The 22,576-nt window shown below is 39.7% G+C and overlaps 1 protein-coding gene and 1 long non-coding RNA gene across 4 annotated transcripts in view; one reads left to right on the top strand and one right to left on the bottom strand.

Moving 5' to 3' along the window:
* The window catches only part of OSBPL3 (oxysterol binding protein like 3), a 106,173-nt gene extending 92,496 nt beyond the window's left edge, over positions 1-13,677 (bottom strand). For both annotated transcript variants that reach the window (XM_072412508.1, XM_072412510.1), the window contains exon 1: positions 13,530-13,677. The gene's annotated coding sequence lies outside the window, so the exon portion shown is untranslated. The remainder of the gene's footprint in view (positions 1-13,529) is intronic.
* A 26-nt stretch (positions 13,678-13,703) lies between these two features.
* LOC140331462 (uncharacterized) lies at positions 13,704-18,341 on the top strand. Of its 2 annotated transcripts, none has more exons than XR_011920935.1 (4): positions 13,704-13,825; positions 14,973-15,114; positions 16,981-17,096; positions 17,393-18,341. It is a non-coding gene; the product is annotated as an uncharacterized lncRNA (long non-coding RNA). The 2 variants fall into 2 exon arrangements; XR_011920934.1 differs by lacking the exon at positions 13,704-13,825 and adding an exon at positions 13,862-13,966.
* Positions 18,342-22,576: the final 4,235 nt, after the last annotated feature.

Here is a 22,576-nt window from a genome sequence, read left to right as displayed (position 1 = left end):
ATACCAAAAAGGCCAACAACATATTTCACGGTCTTATCTTATTAAAGCGTACCTAAACTCAGAATTTTCACTTTACATAAAAGGAGCCTTTTCGTGAAAAGGGAAAACAATTGCTGATCTCACGCATGCCCAGGGAGATCGTCAAGTTTTTTTCCAACCTACGATCTTGCGCCTGGATTGGGTGATGTAGGAAGAAGAATCCGGCAGAAGAGGAAAAAATGTCAGCGCCTCTGTGGGAGTGAAGGTAAGTGTATTTTTTTTTTTGTTTTGGGTGAGGTTTGAGTTTACTTTTTTCACAGAATATATAAGCAACTTTAGGGTCTTGGGAAACCCCTGACAATATCAATATCCCCAGCTCACAGTGCTTTTTTGTGGAGGTTGGTGAGAAGAATGCCTCCTACATTGCTGACCAGTGGGAAGAATGTCACATTATAGTTAGGCAAAAAGATCCTTGGTGTGAGTAAATAACTGACCTGAAAGTTACTGCTCATTAATGGCTCAAGAAACTCTTGGCAACGTCTGGATGAACCACCAGGATTCCACTGAACCCTGGTTGAGAAACACTGTCCTAGATTAACATATTGCTTGCACCCCCACCCCCCGGGTTTGGGATCTTAGTTCATTGTGATTGGCCAGGCTGGGATAATGTAACTCCTGTGCTTGTACACCTAAGCATGTGTTTAGTAATAAGCTGTGTCTACACAAAGCTACTCTTGCATATGGTAAGCACTCAAAATACATTATCCAAATATAAAATATGCACATACATTTCTCAATGATGATCAGCTACATCCACTACAACAGCATTTGATTTGGGCACCAGTCATGTAAATCATTAACTGGACCTTTATATCTCTTGCAGACTTTTAGACGTTATCAAACTGTCAAAATTAGTAAAAGTCAAGTGATGGTGCCACCATATGACCCTTCATTACCTATTGTCATGAATTGTTTGTCTGCCATTCAGTAGCATTATGGGACAGAAGGGCGCGTTTAGAGCATTTAGGGCTTTCCAAGGAAGCAATACTTATTGCTGTCATCAATTAGGAATATATAGGAAGGAAGGTATATATGGCAACATGGTGGCTCAGTGGTTAGCACTCTTGCCTTTGCAGCGCTAGGTCCTAGGTTCGAATCTCGGCCAGGACAGGATCTGCATGAAGTTTGCAGGTTCTCCTCGTGTTTCCGGGGGTTTTCCCTGGGTACTCCGGTTTCCCCCCACATTCCAAAAAACATGCAGTTAGGTTATTTGGCTTTCCCCCAAAATTGACATTGACTGTAATAAAGACATATAACTGAGGCAGGGACATTAGATTTTTTTTAAGCCAGATGGGAAAAAATTGCAGCTGGGTGGCGGCCCCTGTAATGTGATCCAAGTCTTCCGTAACCACCCAAAAACAGCCAGGTGGTTACTGAAAAGTGCCGGGGTGTGCACACAGCTAAAAGGGGCTGGGGAGAACACTGGATTGTGAGTCCCTTTGAGGGACAGTTAGTGACATGGCTATGGACTTTGTAATGCGCTGTGTAATATGTCGGGGCTATATAAATACTGTATTATAATAATAATTATACTAAAAGGCAAAAATGAATGAAAGTAGGTGACTATCTTTGTATTGCTTTTGTCCACCAACCAACTCACCAGTGGCAGGACAGTTGTCTACCCACTTTTCCTTCCCAAGCAAACATTTGTCATTCTTTAGCAACTCCCAGGGAAAAAAAAAAAAGAGACAAAACATGTTTTGTAAGGTTTGTTTTAAAGTTGGTGCTCCTCTTTAAAAAAGCTGGTAGTCAAAACTGAAAAAAAAGGAGCAAGCAGGTTCTCTAGGTTACATGTGTTTTGAGATCTCCATAGAGCTTGAATGACCTAAGACCTATAACTCTTCTGACTGAGGTGACAACAATTCACTGACATCATTCTGAACAAGATAGAATAATAGACGCGCTGTATATTTCAGCTCCATAACTGAATGTATGTAAATGAGTCATACACTTCACCCAAGCGACTGAATCATAAAACAAAACAACACAGGACAGCGATGACAGGAAAGCCAATAGTCACATCTGGTGCTGGAGATTATCTTTTGGCTCAAGGTACTGTGGTTCAAAGGCAGCTGGCTGGGCACCCAAGAAGCCCAGTTAAAACCTGCTTTTTAATAATTAATTATGCCCGTGCTTCAGTGCACAATTAGAAGATAAAAGCTCCTATAATGAGGCAGAGTTTAATGGCAAATCTTTAAACAGCAAACAACAGGAAACAGTGAACATACTGCTTACATAATGCATAGTAGTTGTTGCAGGAAGTATAAAAAGTAGAAACAGCACAAATGTAACCAACTTTTCAAATTAGCTTCATTCAAATTCATTTGGCACCCAAAGATAGAAACCATAGCACACTTACCCATAAATAAAAGGCATCTTCCAGGCTGGGATGTATCATTGACATTGGTATGGTTGCCATGTGATGGCACCAAGCAGTCATTGATTTCAGTGGGGGCAAATTTTAGATTTTTATTACTGTTTTTAGTAATTTTCATGTTCCTGACTCAAGTGGCAAAGCATAAACAGTGGATTAAACCCAAATATACACCAAGTTGTCAGAGCTAGAAGGGGCACGGTGCTCCTCCTCCAAACCATTCACATGCGTTTGTTGTAAACAGAATACAATTTAAATTATCCAGACAGTTTTAGCTAATCACAGCATAAATAGTTTGCAGAAAACCTAAAGTTGCACCTGCCAACATGATTCCTATTGGCTGCAAATTTTACATTTAAAATGTGTCAGATTAACTTGATTAAAATAAAAAGCTTTAAAATATATATTCCTGAGCATAACAATGAATGAGTATGTACACAGTTAAACGTTTACGTTTACGTTTAAATTTACGTTTACTTTTAAACTGAAATATTTTTCAGATGGGTGCCAATTCCAACAAGTACCAACCTACTTTAATTGCTGGATAAAGTAATGTGGCTCAGCTGCAAAATGTTCATAAATTATGGTCCATAATTTTTTGAAAAGTTAACTTTTTTACAAAGCTTAAAATAAAACAGCAAACACTGAAAAATTCAGATTATCAATTCACACAGGTAGCTTCCAGCAGTCAAAACATACATTTCAGATGAGAAAGCATCTCTTGTGAAAGATGACTCAAATCCCAGACCGACATGTCATTCCTTAAATTAAGGCACAACCAAGCTCTGAAACATGGTGTGATGTTGGCAGGATAAAAGTTGCAACATGACACTGGCATATTTTCATATACGTTAAATAAAATCTAACTGCAATTTAAAGGACTCTTTTGGTGAACGTATATGCACTTATGGCTGCAAGGCCAGCTTGTTGAAACTTTTATATCCTAGGTCTGATTTGCCTATGAAATGTTGGTATTAAAGTAAAACAGGCAGGGGGTATTGCAGAAAGGGACAGCCAATGTCCCATTTAGAATAAAATATACTTACCTGCCTGATCATTCCCTCTAGCTGTCAAAATTGCTGAGTTGTGCATAGGGAGCTCAGTGTTGGTTGCCAACACATCCCGGTTTCCCCTGCGACCACCATCGTCCTGGCCCAGCCAATAAAGACGGACGAAAATCTAAACAAGGTAGATGGCGGAATGGGGAAGGAGTTTAGTTTCATTTTAAGCCAGATAGTAATGAAAAATATCCTTTTGATGTTGGGCCAATAAGGATGAAGGTAAATGCAAAATGCAGTGTTCTCTCCAGCCCCTTTTAGCTGGGCGCACCACCCGGCACTTTTCAGTAACCCCCCGGCTGCTTTTGGGTGGTTACTAAAGAGGTGGGTCACAATACAGGGACTGACACACACCTACATTTTTTTCCCACCCAGCTTAAAATAATTTCTGTGTTGAGCACTGAAATGCAATATATGTATTTCCACAAATGCCGTGAGACACTGAAAACTCTTTCTCATGGCTAATCTACAAATCACTCCATTGCATTATAAAAAACTGTGAAGGGCATATCAAAAACTTAAATATAACACTAAAAATATGTGTTCGCTGAAAATGTGTCAGGGTTTTACTTCATGCGATGCAAGCACAAGTCAGCAGTCACACTTATGAAAGCATCAACCAAAAATCTTTTAAATTATGCATATAGCTTGTTTCTAGTTATTCCACAGTCCCTTGGCTGAACTAAAAGCTTTACAGGAAATTGCAGTCCTGGTTTCTGAATAGGAAATTATCAGTAAAGAAATGCAATTACCAATATGCAGAATTTCTATCTGTAAATTAAATAGGATACTATACTTTAACAAAAACTACAATCATGGATTAACCCACCATGAAACAGATAATTAAAAGCAAATAGTATTAGCATTTTAAAGGTGCACCTTGGTCAAACAGTACATCGTTAAATTACATACAAGAGAACCTTTTTACTTGCCATAAGATTTTTAATTCTTTTCATCCATGTTTGTGATTCACACACACCTCTTACCCCACATAGCAAGGAGGGTGGCACCACTATCATTGGTATAGTAGAGAAATATGATAAGGTTGTCTCCCTGCTCCAGCCTGATGATGTGGAAATAAAGGATCAACAGCATCTTTGTGCTGTGATGGTCTGTGTCCTGTGTTAGACTGACAGCACTGTGCAATATAATAAAAGGCACAGCTGCCACTCTGGTGGATCCTTTTCATAGCTGAAGCACTGATCTGCAGAAGATTACACAGAACTTATAAAAAGTCAGATCGAAGTACTTAGGACAGGGGTACTTTAAAGCAGATTTTATTGTACGTCTGTTTCTAAATGAATCCATAACATACCCTGTTGTAAATATTACAAAAATGTAGAAGCACAGCCTTCTACAAAAACCGTGGCATGTTAAAGGATGTAGTTTTCAGTGCACTGAATACCATGAAAATTTTAAACAAATTTTAATGATTATTATTATTACTTAATATATATGTTATTTTTGGTTAAAACATGTGCATGGAATAGCAATGCACCTGCATCTGTAATATAGTAAATTAAACACCGCATGTGGCTATAGAGAGGACGGCTTGTGCAGAGGTCATACGACGCCAAGGTGACCTGTAATATCTCTTTATTTCAGCCTGCTATAATAAACAGCTGCTTTTCTTGAAGAAAGAAAACCTTATCTAAATCCAGTTTTAAAAATAATAAAGTAAAATGGTGTGCATTGCAATCAGACTCTACAGGAGCCATAAATCAACCGACAGAAAGTTTGGCCATCTGCTGGGTCCCTAAACATGGGCGACTATTCTTGTTCCAGCTTTGGAGAAATGCTGAGGAGGCACAATGCAGACACCTCAAGTTGAAGAGTTGTTAAAGATTAAAAAACAAAAAATTAAACAAGATTGTGTAACTCATCCAATCTTAAAATGCCTCCAACATGTCTCAACCATCGGTGTGCAGGTCCTTCATGAACTGTCCAGCAATGAAGCAGATAGATCTGAAGGATACCTATGAACAGGAGAGGGGATAAGCGGCAATGCCAAGCACTGCTAGCTCCACAAATTTTGGGTTAGATCTGCCCAGGTTACCGAAAACATTTAGAAAAGATCTTCATAGACATCCAACAGTAGCAGAGTACACAAGCTTTATAAAACAAAACTAACTAAAGTGAGTAAGCTATATGGAAAGTAAAGAGGCTTAATGTGGACACCTCCAGCATGGGGAAAACAACAGCAATTGAATAAGGCTTTCCATTATCCTCAATTCCCTACTTCCAAATACATGCGTCACCTGATGCCATCAACTGCAAAATACACACACAATTTCCTCTTGATATGGGTAAAACAGATAGATTTAAAGGTCTATATTATCTTTTAAGCTACAATGCTACTGTAAATGTGTACAGTCTTCAATTGCAGCCCTCCGGTGTCTACTTTGTAGTGCCTGAGCCCCAGCAGATAGAACACTGCTTTGTAATGGGGCTGTGATGGCAGTTCTCTCTAGTAATCGGACATAGCCAGTCTTCAACAGTTTCTTGTTGCAAATCTTAAATCTGAAACCACACATGTAGCATATCGCCTGTCTCTGACCCTGGTAGGTCAACAGACTTCTATAAAGTTACATATGCTCAATTTTATGTGACTCTCCCCTACCTGGGTAAGTCTGCAGCCACAGTTGAGGCCCCCTATGTTTAGTACATTGGCCACCACTGGTATAAAGTAAGCAGACATTTATTTAAAATTTAATTTTGGACACCTATTCACAGCATGCTTGTTCCATGTCTGTATCTTAAAATTACTCAAGTTAGACATAGCCAGGCAACTAGCATTTTCAAAAGAAACAGCAGCTCCCATACTTCTCTTACAACTGGTTATTTGTTACACAGACTACTGAAAAGATCAATGAGACCGCTGTTTTTTGTTTTTTTTTACTTTTCTGCTTGACGCACACCAGTTTATGTCATGTTATCTTCACCACTGATCTCTTGATGTTATAATCTATTCCACTCTAAGCAAAACATAAAAACAATACAGAATGTTGTATAAAGGATTTAATGTTAAAACTAAAAAAAAAGTATTCTGGAATGTCTGCAATGACAAAATTGCTGGAAACCTACATTTTTTACTCTAACGTCAAACATCCACCCATATGAGAGAATTGCATGCAGGATAGATACTGGATAGGATAGAGTAAAACAAGTCCCATTTTTAAGATGGGCGATTCAGGCAGGAGGGTATTGCAGAAGGGGACAGATAATGTCTTCTGCAATAACTGTTTACCACCCAGTTGTCAGACTTTGATGGGCCGTGCATGCTCAGCGTTGGGTGCCGGGAAATCCAGCAATTCCAGCTTCCCTTGCGCATTTGGGAATGAGTACATCATCCCATCATGGCGCCCCGCATTGGAACAGGGATAGGTGAATAATAACGGGTTTGGTTTAGCTTTGAAAGGTTTATTAATGTATGCAAAAAATATTCATAAATAATCAGTTATGTAATAATGAAAAAAAAACAAAAGTGGTAGATTCTAAAGTTTTAAAGCCTCTGCTATACATGTTGAATCGTGATGTTTTCACATCCAAATTTCTAGTTAATATTATTACACAGTATTTATATAGCGCCAACATATTATGCATCACTTTACAAAGTCCATTGTATAAAAGGGGTTCACATTCCAATCAAAGTCATAGTCCCTATCATAGTCAATAACGTAGCCCGAGGACAATTTTGGAGAGAAAGTCGATTAACCCAACTGCATGTTTTTTGGGATGTGGCAGGAAACTCCTTGCAGATAGTGTCCTGGCCTGGATTCAAACCTGGTCCCTAATGCTGCAAAGGCCAGAGTGCTAACCACTGAGCCAACTTGCTGCCCACACCTTCTTTATTATGAAGGCTACCCACTTCTGTTTGAATTTTCAATTTACAATGAAGGTATCTGAAGGTGCTGAAACATGCAAAGGAGAACTAAAACACACCAGACACCTCAATATATGGAAAGCCAGTTACTATCCAATCATAAAATGGGAAAGTTCCTTGACCCAACTACATTCTTTTACCAGCCTAGTAGAAGAGTTAGGTTAAGGACCTGGCTGGGATGAGTTAAACTCAAGAGTGGCTAAATTACAAATCTTTGTACAGGTTAAACACTTTCCACATATATATTCTCGTTATGCATTGAGTGGCTTGAGTAGGTAACAACCCAACTGGGAAAATACCAGTCAAATAATTCTTGACTGAGGCAAGGCCTTAAACATCACTAGTACACTAGGTCACTGACATCAAGGGAAAGCAACTTGGTTCGCCACGCAGCAGAGAACAGTGAGAAAACAGTGACCCTCAGATGCTCAGTGCATACTCTCATAAATATTAAATCTAGTTTCCATCCACTTAGAGCTCACTCACCAATTAACCATGCAGTCAGATGCAGAGATAGCACAGACAAGAGGTCTCTGAAGCTGTCAATAGAAGACTGAACTTCTAGCTCAGAGGAGAACGGGTGTAATACATTAGCATGGTTCCGTGTTTGAATCTGGATGAACACTCCAGAATCTTGGAAATATGTAATACAAAACAGCAGAACACAGGTACAACTCTCAAACCTGCACAATTCAAGTTTGCTCTAATACTTCACAAAACCAAACAAATAATCTTGATGGGCACCTCAATATAACCATTATATATTGCTAGGCATACACTGTGTAATTTTCTTCCCTTGCCATGATCACTTGATTGATATTCCAATCCTTGGAATAGACTACAAGCATTTGATGTGCCATACACTTGTTAGACAAATGATCTTAATTAGGATTAATTTTCCCATTTGATTTTCCCATTTTTTTATTTAACAAAAATATTGATCGTAATATAAAAATGGATTTAAAATTTTAATACCATGGTTAACCAATCACAAAATAAAAAAGGCTTGCGTAATGAGTTTTTGTTAATATTATGTCAACATTATTAATAGAATATTGATCGAAAGTAGGATCATAAATTAAATTTGTTTGAAATATTTTTTTAAGGATTCAAAGTTTTGTCTAATTGATCAAAAAACGTGTAGGTAATGTACAGCGCTGCGTAATATGTTGGCGCTATATAAAACCTGTTTATTAATATTAGTTTTTAACTAACTAAAATAACAATATTTCATAGTTATTAGGAAAAACATAACACATCATAGATCCAGAATATCAGGGGAATTGCATAATTTGATTGCAATCAGCTCCAATCATAAATGCAAGAAAATCAGCGTAAGAAGAAAAAGACTTTCAAATTATAGGGCGTCTGTTCATATACAATGCAAATGTAAAGCTCTATACTCAAATAATGCATAAAAAAACCTTTGAGGGTCGGTTAGATATATATCTCTGCTAAAAATATAAACTGAACAACTAGAAAAAATGACTGTTTGAATACAGTTAGATGTTCAATGATCACAGGCAGGAAACAGTTTGTTATCATGTGTTATGGTCAGGCAAGAGTTGACTGTTTTAGTTTGATCTGAAATGAGAGCTGTTAAATATCAAACTTTTAGTTTAAACCAACTTAATATGTTCCAGGTGCATCCAAACAAAAAGTGCAAAGTCTTAAGCTACACGTGCAATTTTTGTCATAGGAAAGGATCTTTCACGATTATCAGGCGAGAACCATTGGGCCTGTGTACCCAGCTTTACAGTTTATATTCTTTAGACAGCAGCCACAGTCTAATGCTGCAAATAATAACCCTCTCTCTCGGTGTAGAAGCAGTGGTCTCTCTGCAAAGGGCATGCACCACCTGCTGGGTCTGAGCAAGAGACCTCCAAGAAGCAGACAACATGGGACTTACTGACTGCGGATTTATTGTTCTGATTTGGAGGAAAAAAAAGGCATGTTGGACCTCTGCAGACAAAGCATTGGTTACACACAGATCAAGGGTCCTGAGTGATGCCAGGGGACAGACTTTTGTGGTGCATCTGCCTAATAATATTTGCTTTATGAGTTATGGCAGCCCATTCATTTGAACCATTAGAGGCCTATTATCAGCCCTGCACCATTTTTGTAGCATACCACAATGCATGGCAGTGGCTTACTGTGTATTGTGCTGTATTGTCGCAGGTGATGCAATTTAAATCAGATAGCACTGCAGTGCTGCAAAGCAACACAGTACATGCCTTGCAGAACTTTGTAGTTTATGTGTTTATTGCAAAGCATAGGGGTGCAGCTGGCTTTAAAAAAAATAATTTCCAATTTCAGCACCTTTAGCCTTGATGCACCTGGAATGTATGTAGCTAAGGTAAGCTGAAAGTTCAGTTGGGCTTGTGGGAGGGATTGCGAAAGATAACTTGGCAAGGCTGACACCATTCCATTCAAAATCAGTCCAGCAAAGGCACTGTGTTATTAACCCACAACAGAAAAATTATAAACCGAGTGAATTCCCTATTCACAACACATTTTTTATGCACTTCTAAAGAGATAAAACATGGTGAAATGTGCAGGGACTGCAGAAATGTTCAGCAAATATTTTTTTTTTGACACCTTGACACTAAGTTGCACTGCTGGACAGGTTATGGTGTGGCCTATTAAAGTGATGGTAAGGACTTAATTGGTAAGTCAAAGCTTGGATTTAAAGCGTACCTAAACTTAGAAATTTCACGTTACATAAACGAGTAAACCCTTTAAAATTAGGTAAAAATTATGTTTGTTTTTTATTTTTAAGTGCAACACCCTTTAATAAAAAAAAAAAAAGTGCAACACCGCCCTTCCAATTGAATGGCAGCGCAGAGCCTCCTGGGATACCTACATCACGCATCCCAGGAGGCTCTTGGGTGCTCCTTCTGCGCATACCTGAGCATGTGCAGAAGGAGACCCTTCTTTAAAAGCGGAAAAAATTGCCGATCTCAAGCATGCGCAGCAAGTTTTTTTTTCCCCATCTATGTCACCCAATCTCCTGCCTGGGTCAGATGACATAGGAAAAAGAACCCGGAACAAGAGGAGAAGATGGCGGAGAAGCCGAGACGAGGCGGGACCCAATGGAAGAGACCCCCAGACCGATCTACTGCTCTGCGGTTGGAGATGTGCATTTTTTTTAAGAGGCCTCTCCAGGGACAAGTATCATCTGAAGGCCAGCATGGGTACTTTCAGCTAAAAATAAACAACAATAATGAAGAAAAAGAAAAATGTGTAGCACTGCAGGTAACTCCAACCCTCCCTGCACCTATTGGCAGATGTACATCCAACACATCAACTGGTCATACAAAGTTCAGAAGTGGGGGCAACAAAAAATATTTAATCCAGAAACTTTATTTTATGAAATAAGTACTACATAGTGAGGAAACTCAACAAAAACCTCTTAAACATTTCACACTATATAGTCTTTAGGGCTATAAACCATCACTAACTGCTATGTAGCATGAAATGCGTAAGATTTGTTTCCATGAAAGTAATACAAAGCATAGTACCCTGACAAAAAACCAAGGTCTATGTAGCATCCAACATTCCCTATTTTACCACACTTTGTATTATTTGTTTCATGGAACAATTTGATTATATAGAGGGACAGCAAGTGACATGTCTGGACTTTGTACAGCACTGCGCAATATGTTGGCGCTATATAAAAACTGTGTAATAATAATAATATAGCAATGGTATATGTGGTCACCCACATTTCTGAACAGATACTTTTTCAGGTACTACAAGATCCTGCACTTAAGTACTGATGTTACTTTCAAAACATTTTAGGCAAAGTCAGGTCCACCTGCACACAGGATGACATTGTGGACTACTTTCCTGAACCTGCTGGAGGCCTGGGTGCTCATGTAGAACTGGAACAATCAGAATACTGCAGATCTGGACCCATTGGATCAACATAAAAGTCAGAGAATTAGAAGTTTAAGAAGTCATCAGTGGCAAAGTCCATAGTTCTCTTGGCTCCATTCATAAAATCAGTCAAGATAGAAATGACACTATCTGATCTCCAGCTGCCTGGCAGTCATAATGCCCTTATGTCTTTAAACAGCATTTAGCCACTGCCTAAAAAAGTCTCTGCAGATCTGACCCATTTCTGCAATCTTACTCCAGGTCAGTGACTCAGAAAATACAGCATGCCATGGAGGCAATTAGCATTTTCAGAAAGTGATGATCAGTTGTATGCTCTGTATTTCTCTTGTGACAGGTTTCCTATATCATTGTTCTGTCCCCCAGCCCATTAGAAAGCTTACAACTTCCCCATGCTGTCAGGCTTTTTTTGTCTGGGGTCACGTGGAATGATCCCAGTGCCAACAGAACTGATAAGCAACATTCTCTAAATTATTGGAGGATTCTCCTAAATAGCAGTCACTGTCTTTTGCAGGAACAGGTCCACTTTAATATTTATCTTCAAATGCAGAGGTCATTTCCATAACCTTCTGTTTGGATTGCAAGCTTCTATGAAGGAAAACTGTTTACTAATACAGGAAATGTTTAGTACAATGTCAGCTTGTCTCGAGCCGAGTGTAATCCCACCGGGACCCCATTTCATACCCCAGACCGACCCTGAGGGTCTCCAATACACGGGGGCTCCCATTACCCTGCAGGTTCTTGCACTGGGCTGCCTTGTGCTGATAGAGGAAATCATACAAAGATATACTGTAAAGCAGCAAGTCAGTGCCAGCAAAGCATTTCCTCACTGACGATTGAAGACTTGGAGGGAGCTACGGCTTATCTGTACTCGCTGTGTGCTCAGGAAAGCTGAAAACTACTTTTTTGTAGAAATAAACTTGCTCCACTTATTGGAGGCCACAGCTAGCTGGAGAGGGGCCCTATAGCAAAACCATTAGAGCCCCCATTTATCTAATCTCTGTCTTAATTCCATAGTATTTGTATAGAACAGCCATCCTTGTACTTTTCACCCAACAAGAACCCTTTAAATTAATTTTAATTATTCGGAGGCTGCAAGATGGTCAAAATGCCAGCAATACAAACCGCTAGGAAGATCATTAATATTATGCTATTTGCTCTACCTAGTGGCACCAGAAGTTGAAAAGTCCAAAGGATTGTAGATCGGTCTCATAAGAAAATCCTCTAACAACTCCAAACCAAAGCTGTGATATAAAGCAGGCTTTTCAGGCTCCTTAGCAATTTGTAGGCACCATGAGACTGGAGGTCAATCAACCACCGCAGTTCCCGTAATAGGGCCCAATAGCAAAACCATTAGCAGCCTCTTCGTTTTTCTAACCTCAAGGGCAGTCCTTTTAGCATTGCTATGCCACAAAAGTTTAATAGAGCAGCCCTGCTTATATTTTTACCCAAGAGAAACCCTTGGCAGGGCAAATGCTGGTGCCAACCTTTCCGACAGCTAAACCATCACTGGCGTCCTGATACTGACACTGGAACTATGCCAGCTTGGGATCAGATAGTCACTGCTCAAAGAAACCCATAGGAATGTCCAGAACTCGTTGTAATGGGGGCCCACAGCAAAACATTAAGATCAGATCAGAATGCCAACCTGACATGCAACCTCAAAGATCACTGGTGCCATGCTATCGGCTCCGCCTATTGGTGCCATCCTGGCATTTTTCAGACGCCATAAAAATGGAAATGGAATGGTAGTCCCTACACCATGAACCCCCAGAAATTTCTGTAGGAAAACCATTTACGAGCCTGTAAACTATATATACAATAATTTCATCTCAATGTAGTCAGATCGGGGCCCCGTTGCTGTTGGGCCCCATAGTTAAACCCTTGTTTTTATGGTTCTGGGGGATAGACACATGATCATGATTGTTCCCTTGTGTACTTTGTGAGCCTGCAGCATTTTATCATGCATTGGTAATAAAAAGTGCAACAGGCAGCAAAGAGTTAACCATGCAAAGTGTCTTTATGGCCCTTAACCAGTTGTGTGCCAGAGGGCTCCTAGCTGTGGCCCCAATACAGAAGTTGGAGTGACAGGATAGTGCAGATGCTTCTCTGGTGTCACCCTATGTAGTCACTCTATGTAGTCACACCATTACACCATCATCCTCTGCTAATCTGTCATGATCCTTCCCTTTCATAAAGCACATGGTAATCTCTGAGTCTAATCACCCTGCTACACCCACCTCGGTCAAACCCATTGCCCCCCTGCACACAGCCCTACCTGGGAGAGAAGCGTTCCTTTCCGTTGCCGAGTTACTGGGGATAGAGGCACAAGAGGCTTTCCATGGGCACCGGGAGCTCCGTCACCGGGGAGCGAGCACCTCCGTACTTGTGCCTGCTACGAGAGCCGTGCGGTCCCTTCAGCCGCAGCGCTGACAACTTCCCCGTACACTCAGGTTCAGGTCTGACTCCGCCCTCTGGGCGGGAACAGAAAGCTACAGGGCGTGTATTTCTCCCGGTGATTGACAGCCACTCCCAGCACGGTAGCTGCGAGAGGAATGTGACGTCAGGGAAAGGGTGAGTGTGTGGGCGGGGCTTAGCCCTGGCAGTGTAGTTTGGGGTGAGAGCGATAACAGAAGCAGTGGCGGTGTTTAGGGCTTGGTTGGGAGTCTGTAGCAGTCAGGGGAGCTCTGTCATGTGACTCAGGTGCATTGTCAGGTGTGTTACCTGCAGCTGACATGTCAGCCTGTTTGTCAGGTTTATTTATTCTCTGTGACCACCAGCAGCTACTTCCTGTAACAAGTTACAAACTCTGCAGCTGACCTATATATTTCCTGGACTAAGCTGACAAAGCTGTTGCGGGTTTTAAGGATCTCTTCATAGAAATGAAAATGTTACTGCTGGTTTTATAAAGTAGTATATTAGAGGAGACATATTGGTTACCTAGAAACCGGGCCAAGGGGTAGGCAGAGAAGGCAATCGCCATGGGCAAGATGGCAGGAGATGAAACCCATGCTGCTGAAATAGTTTGCAGCTTCTGGCAGCGGGAGCACTTTGACCTTTTTCTTCAAATCAAAAGATTTTCTAAAATGTAAACACGTATAGTAAAGAGGATATAAACTGAAAAGTGTCCAAAACAAAATCCACTTACCTTCAATCCCCCAGCGCAGTTGATTGGTCTGGAGGTGTCTTCCATCGGGTGATGGGACATCCCAGCATCGAGCCCCCACGCTGGGCGCCGCCATCTTCGCCTCTTCTTCCAGGTTGTTCTTCCTACGTCACCCGACCCAGACGCAAGATCGGGTGATGTAGGTTGGAAAAAACATGCCGATCTCTGCAATTTTTTTCCCTTTTCAGGAAAATGGGATGCGTGACGTGTGGTATCCTGGGAGGTTTTGCACTTCTATTCATTGGCGATCGAGAATTAAGGGTTGGTGCTGTACCCTTTTTTTTTTTTTTTTTTTTTTTTTAAAGGGTGTTGCACTTAAAGAAGAACAAACAAACAGATATTTTACTTTACATAAAAGGGTTGTCTACACCTTTAAGTGAAAATTCTGAGTTTAGGTATGCCTTAAGATAATTATAATAATTATTAAACAATCCTATAAAGCAGAACTAAACCCATTTTTCCAAACTTTGCAATTAGACAGGTCCTGTACTCTTCTTGTTCCTGTCTGATCACAATTTTTTTTTAACGCACTCATCTGTCCCTGTTCTGTCGCAGGTGCCGCCACCTTCTTTCTTCTCCTCTTTGATGATCTTGATTGGCTGAGTCACTAAGACGCAACTCCTGCACAGGTGCGCAGGATTTCATCAGCTGAAGGGGAAGCCAGGATGTGCTGGGTATCATTCAGAAGTGTGATCAGGTAGGTAAGCATGTTGTATTGCGGAAGGTACACCAAGTGTACCTTTCTGTAATAAAATCCAGCCTGATTGCAAATTTTTGCAATGGAAGTGGAATTTTGGAAGAACTTTACATTTACCAATTTACAAAAAAAACACCCAATAATAAAAAAAAATACAGTTACAGTTTTCTCTTTAAATCCCTCCATACTTCTACAAATCATCATTCAGCCTGCCAAAGATGTCCACCAAATGCAGCTTTTTGTGATGTGGCAACACTGCATTGCTCTAATGTAGAGCAGAGTTACACTCATGTGCCTGCAGCACTATAGTGACATGCAAAATTGTTGCAGGGGGTGTAGATATCAGCGTTGTTTTTGCAGATTGTTGTTGCTGATGCACTTGCCTGTTGCTTGTCACACCTAGTGGGCTGAACAGGCAGCCACCTTGGGCACTATTGCAAAAGGGGGTAGTAAAGAAGGCAGGAGATAAAACCTATGCTGCTGAAATATTTTACAGCTCAGCTCATGATAGTGGGGTCACTTTGGCCTTCTTGCTTTGGGTGACGTAGGACCAGCACTGCCTGGAAATGTCAACTGATCCAATCACAGGCTTGCCACCAGTTTCTGTGGTTACTTCTGCTGGCTCACACATTATGTATATATGAGGTACCACGATGGTCAGAGAGGGCGCGAGTATAAAATATATACAGTGACTGGGTAGGGAAAAGCAGCGGCTTTTTAATACACGGGGTGCTGGAACGGTAAGTATAGAAATGCTTATTTTACAAGTGACTTGTAAAATATTGTAAAGATTACCCTGTGTTGACACTGTCAGTTAAAGTGGAACTAAAGTTCTGCTTGCAAAATCTGTGACCAGGCAGGGCATTAATGCAAAAAGGGAGAGGCAATATCTTTTCTGTAAAAATCATACTTACCTTGATCACTGACAAAAAAAACCCAAGCAGCAAATGCAGAAATCTGTGATACCTGGAGCATCCTGATTTCCCCTGCAGCTGCTGGAGCGGAATGTTACTCTGTCCTACTCAGGCCGATCAACATGGCCAAAGATTGAACCCAGAAGAAGGAAAAGAAATACAATGGTGACGCCTGCTAAAGGGACAGGTGAGTGTATTTAAAAAAAAAAATTGTGATCAGACAGTTGAGGTCAGATCAATAAAGGACCTGCCTGGTGACAATTTTTAATTCTTTTTCATTTTTGTTGAACAGGTTTAATTCTGTATTTAAGTACTAACGCCAAAAGTTGCAGATACACATCAGATGATTGCCAAGACATACAGTCCCGCTTGTCTTGGATGAAAATACATATGACATAGTCGACATATGCATAATCGTCCTTGGATGTAGTTCATCGATTCACTATGGCAGATTGATGAACAATTGAGCAGGCATGACTACTGTGTGACTGCATCAGAGTGACACTGTGTGTATAGCATTTGTTCATTCATCTGTCACTGGAAACAATCACAAAAAAATTGTTTTTAGCAACAATCATCTGACATTCATCTGGAGCTAAAGACAACCAGGCATTTAGCATTTTTAGAAAGGGAAATGGCAGCCCCCTTTTTCTCTCTACTTCTTTTATGGATAGATTCAGGTCTTATTGATAAATGTGTTTTGTACATGCAGCCAAGACATGCTCAAAATAGCATATAAAAATGTCCGATTTCTTGGAATACTGCACTAAATTCCTACTAGCATTGCCTTTTTGTTTATGAGGTATTTCAATGCTAAAAATAAAAAAAATGTTTAAAAATAATGTTATAGACAGATTGCACTGCACCGCAGTAGTGAGAAAGTATTCGGAGCAAATCTTGTTTAGCTGTGTTGCTTCAGAAGCAAATAGTAAAACCAGATTTTTTTTTACAGCTGTGGTTTACAAGAGAAGGATCCTCAAACCAAAGTTGAGCAATGATTGAAGTATGTTTGACATAATTAAAGTGCAACCATTACTGCAAAGGAGCAACACTTGGAAAACAACCCAGGTAGCGTACCAACAATACCCAGATCTTGCAGGGCTATTGTGCTGTGTTCCTGAATCGGGCAACACGTTACACATGTTAAGCATCACATTTATTTAAAGGCCTCCTGACTTTTATGTTTGCATTACCTATTTTTAAAGCAGAATTGGACTTAAAGTGTACCTAAACTCAAAATTGTTACTTTACTTAAAAGGGTAGACAACCCTTTTTATATAAAGTAAAAGTGTATTTATTTAATTTTTGTATTTAAGTGCAACACCCTTTTTTTAAAAGCACTGCCCTTTTCTGTCCAACAAAAGACAGAATGGGATCACTAAGCCTCTCGGGATACATACGTCATGCATCGCAGAAGGCTCTGGCTGCTCCTCCTGCATCGGGATCGAGATCGGGTGATGTACGAAGAAGAACCAGGAAGAAGACTTAAAAAGATGGCAGCGCTCAGCACTTCTCCCATGCCGAGCTGAAGAAGGATACCGGGACAGAGCGGAACCCGATCAAAGAAACCTCCTAATAGATTGACAAATCTTCAGTAATAAAAGTAAATGTATTTACTTTACAAAGTTCCTTCTGCAGTGAAATAAACATCCCTACCTATTCATAAATGTATGTCTCAATACAACTCTCTACACTTAACCCAAAGTTCTTTTAAGTTCAGGATCTTGAGTTATCTTGACTGGCCAGGCCAGAATGATTCAACTTACACAAATATGCACAGGAGTTCATTTACTACCAGCAGCCAGGTATGCCTGGATTGTACACACGTGCAGCCTAATGTATATGAAGGATTGTGAACAGGCAGTAATTTTGTTTTATGGCAGAGGTGATATAGCCTGTTTCAACCTGCCAGCTCACAATGTTTTCATATTTATGTTGTTCCTAATAGTCCGTATAGTTATCCTCACTATACAGAAGGGACACTTGTATGAAACAGTGTTGCCACCAACAAAATTCAGGACTGTAGTCCATATGTCTTGTACATGTGGAGTATTATGATGTACAGCACCTAACACCGAATTAGATTAATAAAAAATACAGGATTATTCATGAAAATCAGAAACAATTGATATCTATGGTACAGAATGTATTTGTTTGTAGAAATCAAAGCATTTTTTAAAACAATAACACATATTGATAAGGTAGTTTACAACAAAGAATATCTAATGTGTGAATAGTGAAATTACTAATCAATCTTTTAAAGTGGAACTAAACCTGAAAAAAATGAGATCACGGTTTTTTTTAATGCAATTAAATGTCCCTGTTCTACACATCTTCTCTTCCTTATTTTCATCTTCAACCATCTTGATTGGCCAGGTTTGGATGACACAATATTAGCAAAGGGACAGGGGAGTTCATCCAGTCATGGCAGCGGCAGGGAAACCAGGAGGTGCTGGGTATCATGGCATCATACATTGAGGTGTACATGCGCAACTCAGCTATTTTTGACAGTTCAGAAAAACATTCAGGCATGTAAGCATGTTTTATTGAAGAAGGAACACCAACTGTCCTCATTCTGTAAAAAAAAACTCTGACTGATCACAGATTTTGAAATGTGGAACGTGAAAATGCCTTTACCCATTTACAAAACATAACGCTGCAGCACTTCTAATACCAAATACGGTTTTCTACTAGTATCTGTGCATTGTCCCACAAATAACCTATCGGCCTGCCGGTGAAATCTGCCGAATGTAGCTTTTTGTGATGGTGTGACAACACTGCTGCATTGCTTCCTAACTTAAAGCAGAGTTGCCATTCTCATGTGGGTTGAGCCTGCACATGTGAGATGCAAAATTGTTGCAGGCATGGCTATCAGTGTTATTTTAGATTCAGATTGTTGTTGTTGATTCACATGCACATAGCTTGTCACACCTAGTGCTGACCATTGCATTCTGAAATGACAGACAGTGAGCTGCAATGTCTAGGAGGGCGAGATGTACGACACAAATGGAGTATTTGGCTTTATAAGTAATGGTAAAGGAAGCTTTGTGTTCACATTATGAGGTTTATGAATCACTCAAATTGGGAAATATTTAGTCTGTCATATAGGAGTTGCACGTTAAAGTGGACCTATCACCAACATTTTTACTTTACATAAAAGCCTGGAGAACCATTTTATGTTAGGAAAAAATAATCTTTTGTTTTTTTGAGGGGGGTTAAAACCCTGCGGACAGAATGGGAGCACACATATGTAATGTATCCCAGGAAACTCTGTCATTCTGTCTTTATAGCCATAGGGTTTTAAACCCCCCCCAAAAAAAAGATAATTTTCTGGCTTCAGGTTGCCTCTGCGCAAAAAATGCTGATCTCACGCATGCATAGTAAGATCAGCACTGTTTTTTACAATTTACAGCAGGCTGCATTACCTGATCTTGTGCCTGAACAGCGCAAGATCCGGGTGACGTGGGCAGAAGCTGAAAACCGAAGAAAGAAAATGGCGGTGCCCCGTGCTTGCTCAATGTCGGGAAGAAAACAGATAATAACACAGTGCAGAACTAAATCCAGGAAAGCTCAGGAGGGGTCAAGGGATCTGTGTAAGTAAAGTGGAGTGAGTTTTTTTTTGTTTTAAACTAATATCTTTCACATGTATTATCATTCCTTTTTCAGAATACTACTTTACAATCCAGTTCCTTTGATATTCTTTGCCACTGTACTGTGCTAAAGTAATCTGAGACAGCATAATAAATTATTAGCTTTGTTAAACCACTTTGAGGGCAAAGTGCCTCTGAGAATGATGCCATCATATTGGAAACTACACTGATTTATATATGTAAGGGTTTCATCTATTTTTATTTCTTCTTTTTTTTTAAGGTTAAATGGTGCAGTGCTGTCATTGTATGAAAATTTATTGTTCTACATTCTTACATTATGAGCTGTACAACCATGTGGCATCAAAAGGTGTACAAATCTATTTATAATGCAAACAAAAGCGGTGACACAAGAGGAACCACACCTATCATGTGATTACTTTTATCTATTACACACAATGCGTTGTGATAGCTTAAATTGCAATCATGAATAACTATGGAATTACCTAAAGCAGAACTGTGGGCTCACCATGTATGCATACATTATACATACAGAAGTGCAGAGAAAAAGCAGAAGAACCCTGGAAGCTTTACGACCACAATACGCAGTCCAACTTCTAGGACTAATGAAAAAATGAATTCACTTTTGTGCAATTACTTGCATCTGACTTCAATTCCAACCACTAATGAGGAACAGGATAGATGGTTTATGAATGCAATAAAAGGTAGAATTAATATTTCTTAGCTCCGGGGTTAGAGAACTGGGGATCCCTGCTTCTCCTTAGCCCTATAGCCCTACCCTTCTTTAACGGAGATATATTATTTACAATATCATATATACCCTCCTTACTAGTACTCCCATCCCCACCTTTTTCCCTTTTAGTAGTCCTGGCACTTCCCCCTTGTTTTTTGATTTTTTTATAAAAAAAAAACAAGAAGGTTGAGTTCACTGGGACGTGTTACCAAAAATGTTTTTATTAGAAGACTATCATATTAAGTTCAATAATTGTTTACTGAGCACAATTCAATGATTATATGCTACTTTACATGTTTTTTTATGTCATTTCTACTGACTGTGTGTTAGATATATTTATTTGCTGTATTATGATATACCTTGTTTATTTCCCGTGCTGTACTCACCTAATAAAACTTTATTTTTTTTTAAAAAAAGGGAGAATTAAAGGGCAATTTCACCTTTAACAGGAAACGAAAAACTACTGTAGCCAACTAAAACTAAGATAGAACCAAACTGGGTGCTTGATTGCCTCTTCCCTAAACTAGAGTTACACTTTAGCAGGGCTTTATTGCAGAGAGGGACAGGCGATCTCCCTTCTCAAATAAATATGCTTATCTGCCTGATTCCTGCCCAACGTTTCTTTTCAGGGATACCCAGCGATCCCATCTTCCTTGTGGGTGCTAGGGTTGAAATAACGCCTGCACAACGCCATCCTGGCGCAGCCAATCAAGATAAATGAGGACTGGAATGAGGAAGAGAACACTAGAGAAGATAGCAGAACTGGGACAGGTGAGTATCCCAAGTGTTTAGTTCTGCTTTAAGAAGTTAAGCCTCTTCTAATATTTTCAACCCTTTTCATAAAATCTTCTTTAGTCCTGTCCATGTTTAAGCAGTAGCTTCCATGTACTTGAACAGGGCAGGGCCAAGAAAACTATTTATAAAGCAATCTTCAGCAAAAAATCTCGGAGCATATTGCAAGTGCATATGTTTAAAAATGGCAATGACTGATTCTCCACCAGAGAATGTTTGATGAATGAAAGATTCACTACAGTATAGGAAACCCTAGGAGTTAGGTTGCATTTGAGTTTATGGGGAGTTGTTGCACAGGCAGCAAGATTTTTTGTAAAAAAGCTGTAAACACTGGAGGAATTGGAGGTAAATAAGCACCTTTGTGAGGTTCTGTCTTCTATTAGACTAGGGGGCTAAGTAGTTGTGTTTTTTTTTTTTAAACATACATAGTATTCCCAACAATGTAAAAAGAAAAGTAGAAATCCTGACCCTTCCCCTCCAATCTTCAGTATTGAACAGCTTTGTCTGTTTCTCCTTCCTGCTGTGTCTTCTTGACATTCTTATTGTCACTGTCAGGAACACCTTGATGGATTAGGTACCAGACTGCAGTAGAAGTGATGCCCGCTGCCCCCTTGCTTAATACTTTGATTGCGAAAAACTCTAATTAATCTGCAACTTTTGATTTGAGAGTTAGCAAGAGTAACAATATCTCTGCTACCTAGGAAATAAAACAGATATTGTCTTCTTTTGTAAGTATATTGTAGTATGTATGAATACATGAGTGTTTTTCCCAAATTACATACTTGAATAAATGCTTAGGGTGAAGGAGAAGGACACTGGCCCACAACCCTTTGTGTTTGTGTTAGCTGAATACTATACTACTGGACTGTATTTCACAAAGCCCTAGCAGTGTTACAGAATGTATCACATTGAATTTGATGTACACATACTAGATAATGTCAGCCAAGATTGAACCATCCTGACCGTGTCAGGTGAAAAGCTAACATTTCAACAGCAGTCCTGCAATGTTTAGAAATTTGCCACTGTGGATCACTAAATTACCAAGCAGGGAGGAATGCTGTCATTTACTAAAAAAAGTTTACCATTTTGTATGCAGCTTTAAATTGACTGACCAGTTCTGAGTTTACCATAGATTAACTCCTCCGACAAGCTGCTATGGAACCAGGGCTGAGGGGCAGCACCAAGCCTTGAATTCAATAGGAAGTCGTTTGTTGTTTCTGACCTATCTCCACCTCTGTACATTTGTGTTGGACTGAAAGGATCTGCAGGGGGAAGGGAGTGATTTGGGTGATAATAGAATTTAAGGAAATATAAAACCATCAATTCTTTTATGGTCTTTATAGTTGCAAAATAGTTCTGCATGTAATCAGACAATATACCACTACCAAATGCAATATCAATACCATGATACAAAA

Source organism: Pyxicephalus adspersus, chromosome 5, assembly GCF_032062135.1.
Source record: "Pyxicephalus adspersus chromosome 5, UCB_Pads_2.0, whole genome shotgun sequence".
Taxonomy (NCBI): Eukaryota; Metazoa; Chordata; class Amphibia; order Anura; family Pyxicephalidae; genus Pyxicephalus; species Pyxicephalus adspersus.
Note: the sequence above shows the minus strand (reverse complement) of the source record. Positions and strands in the feature narration are given on the sequence as shown.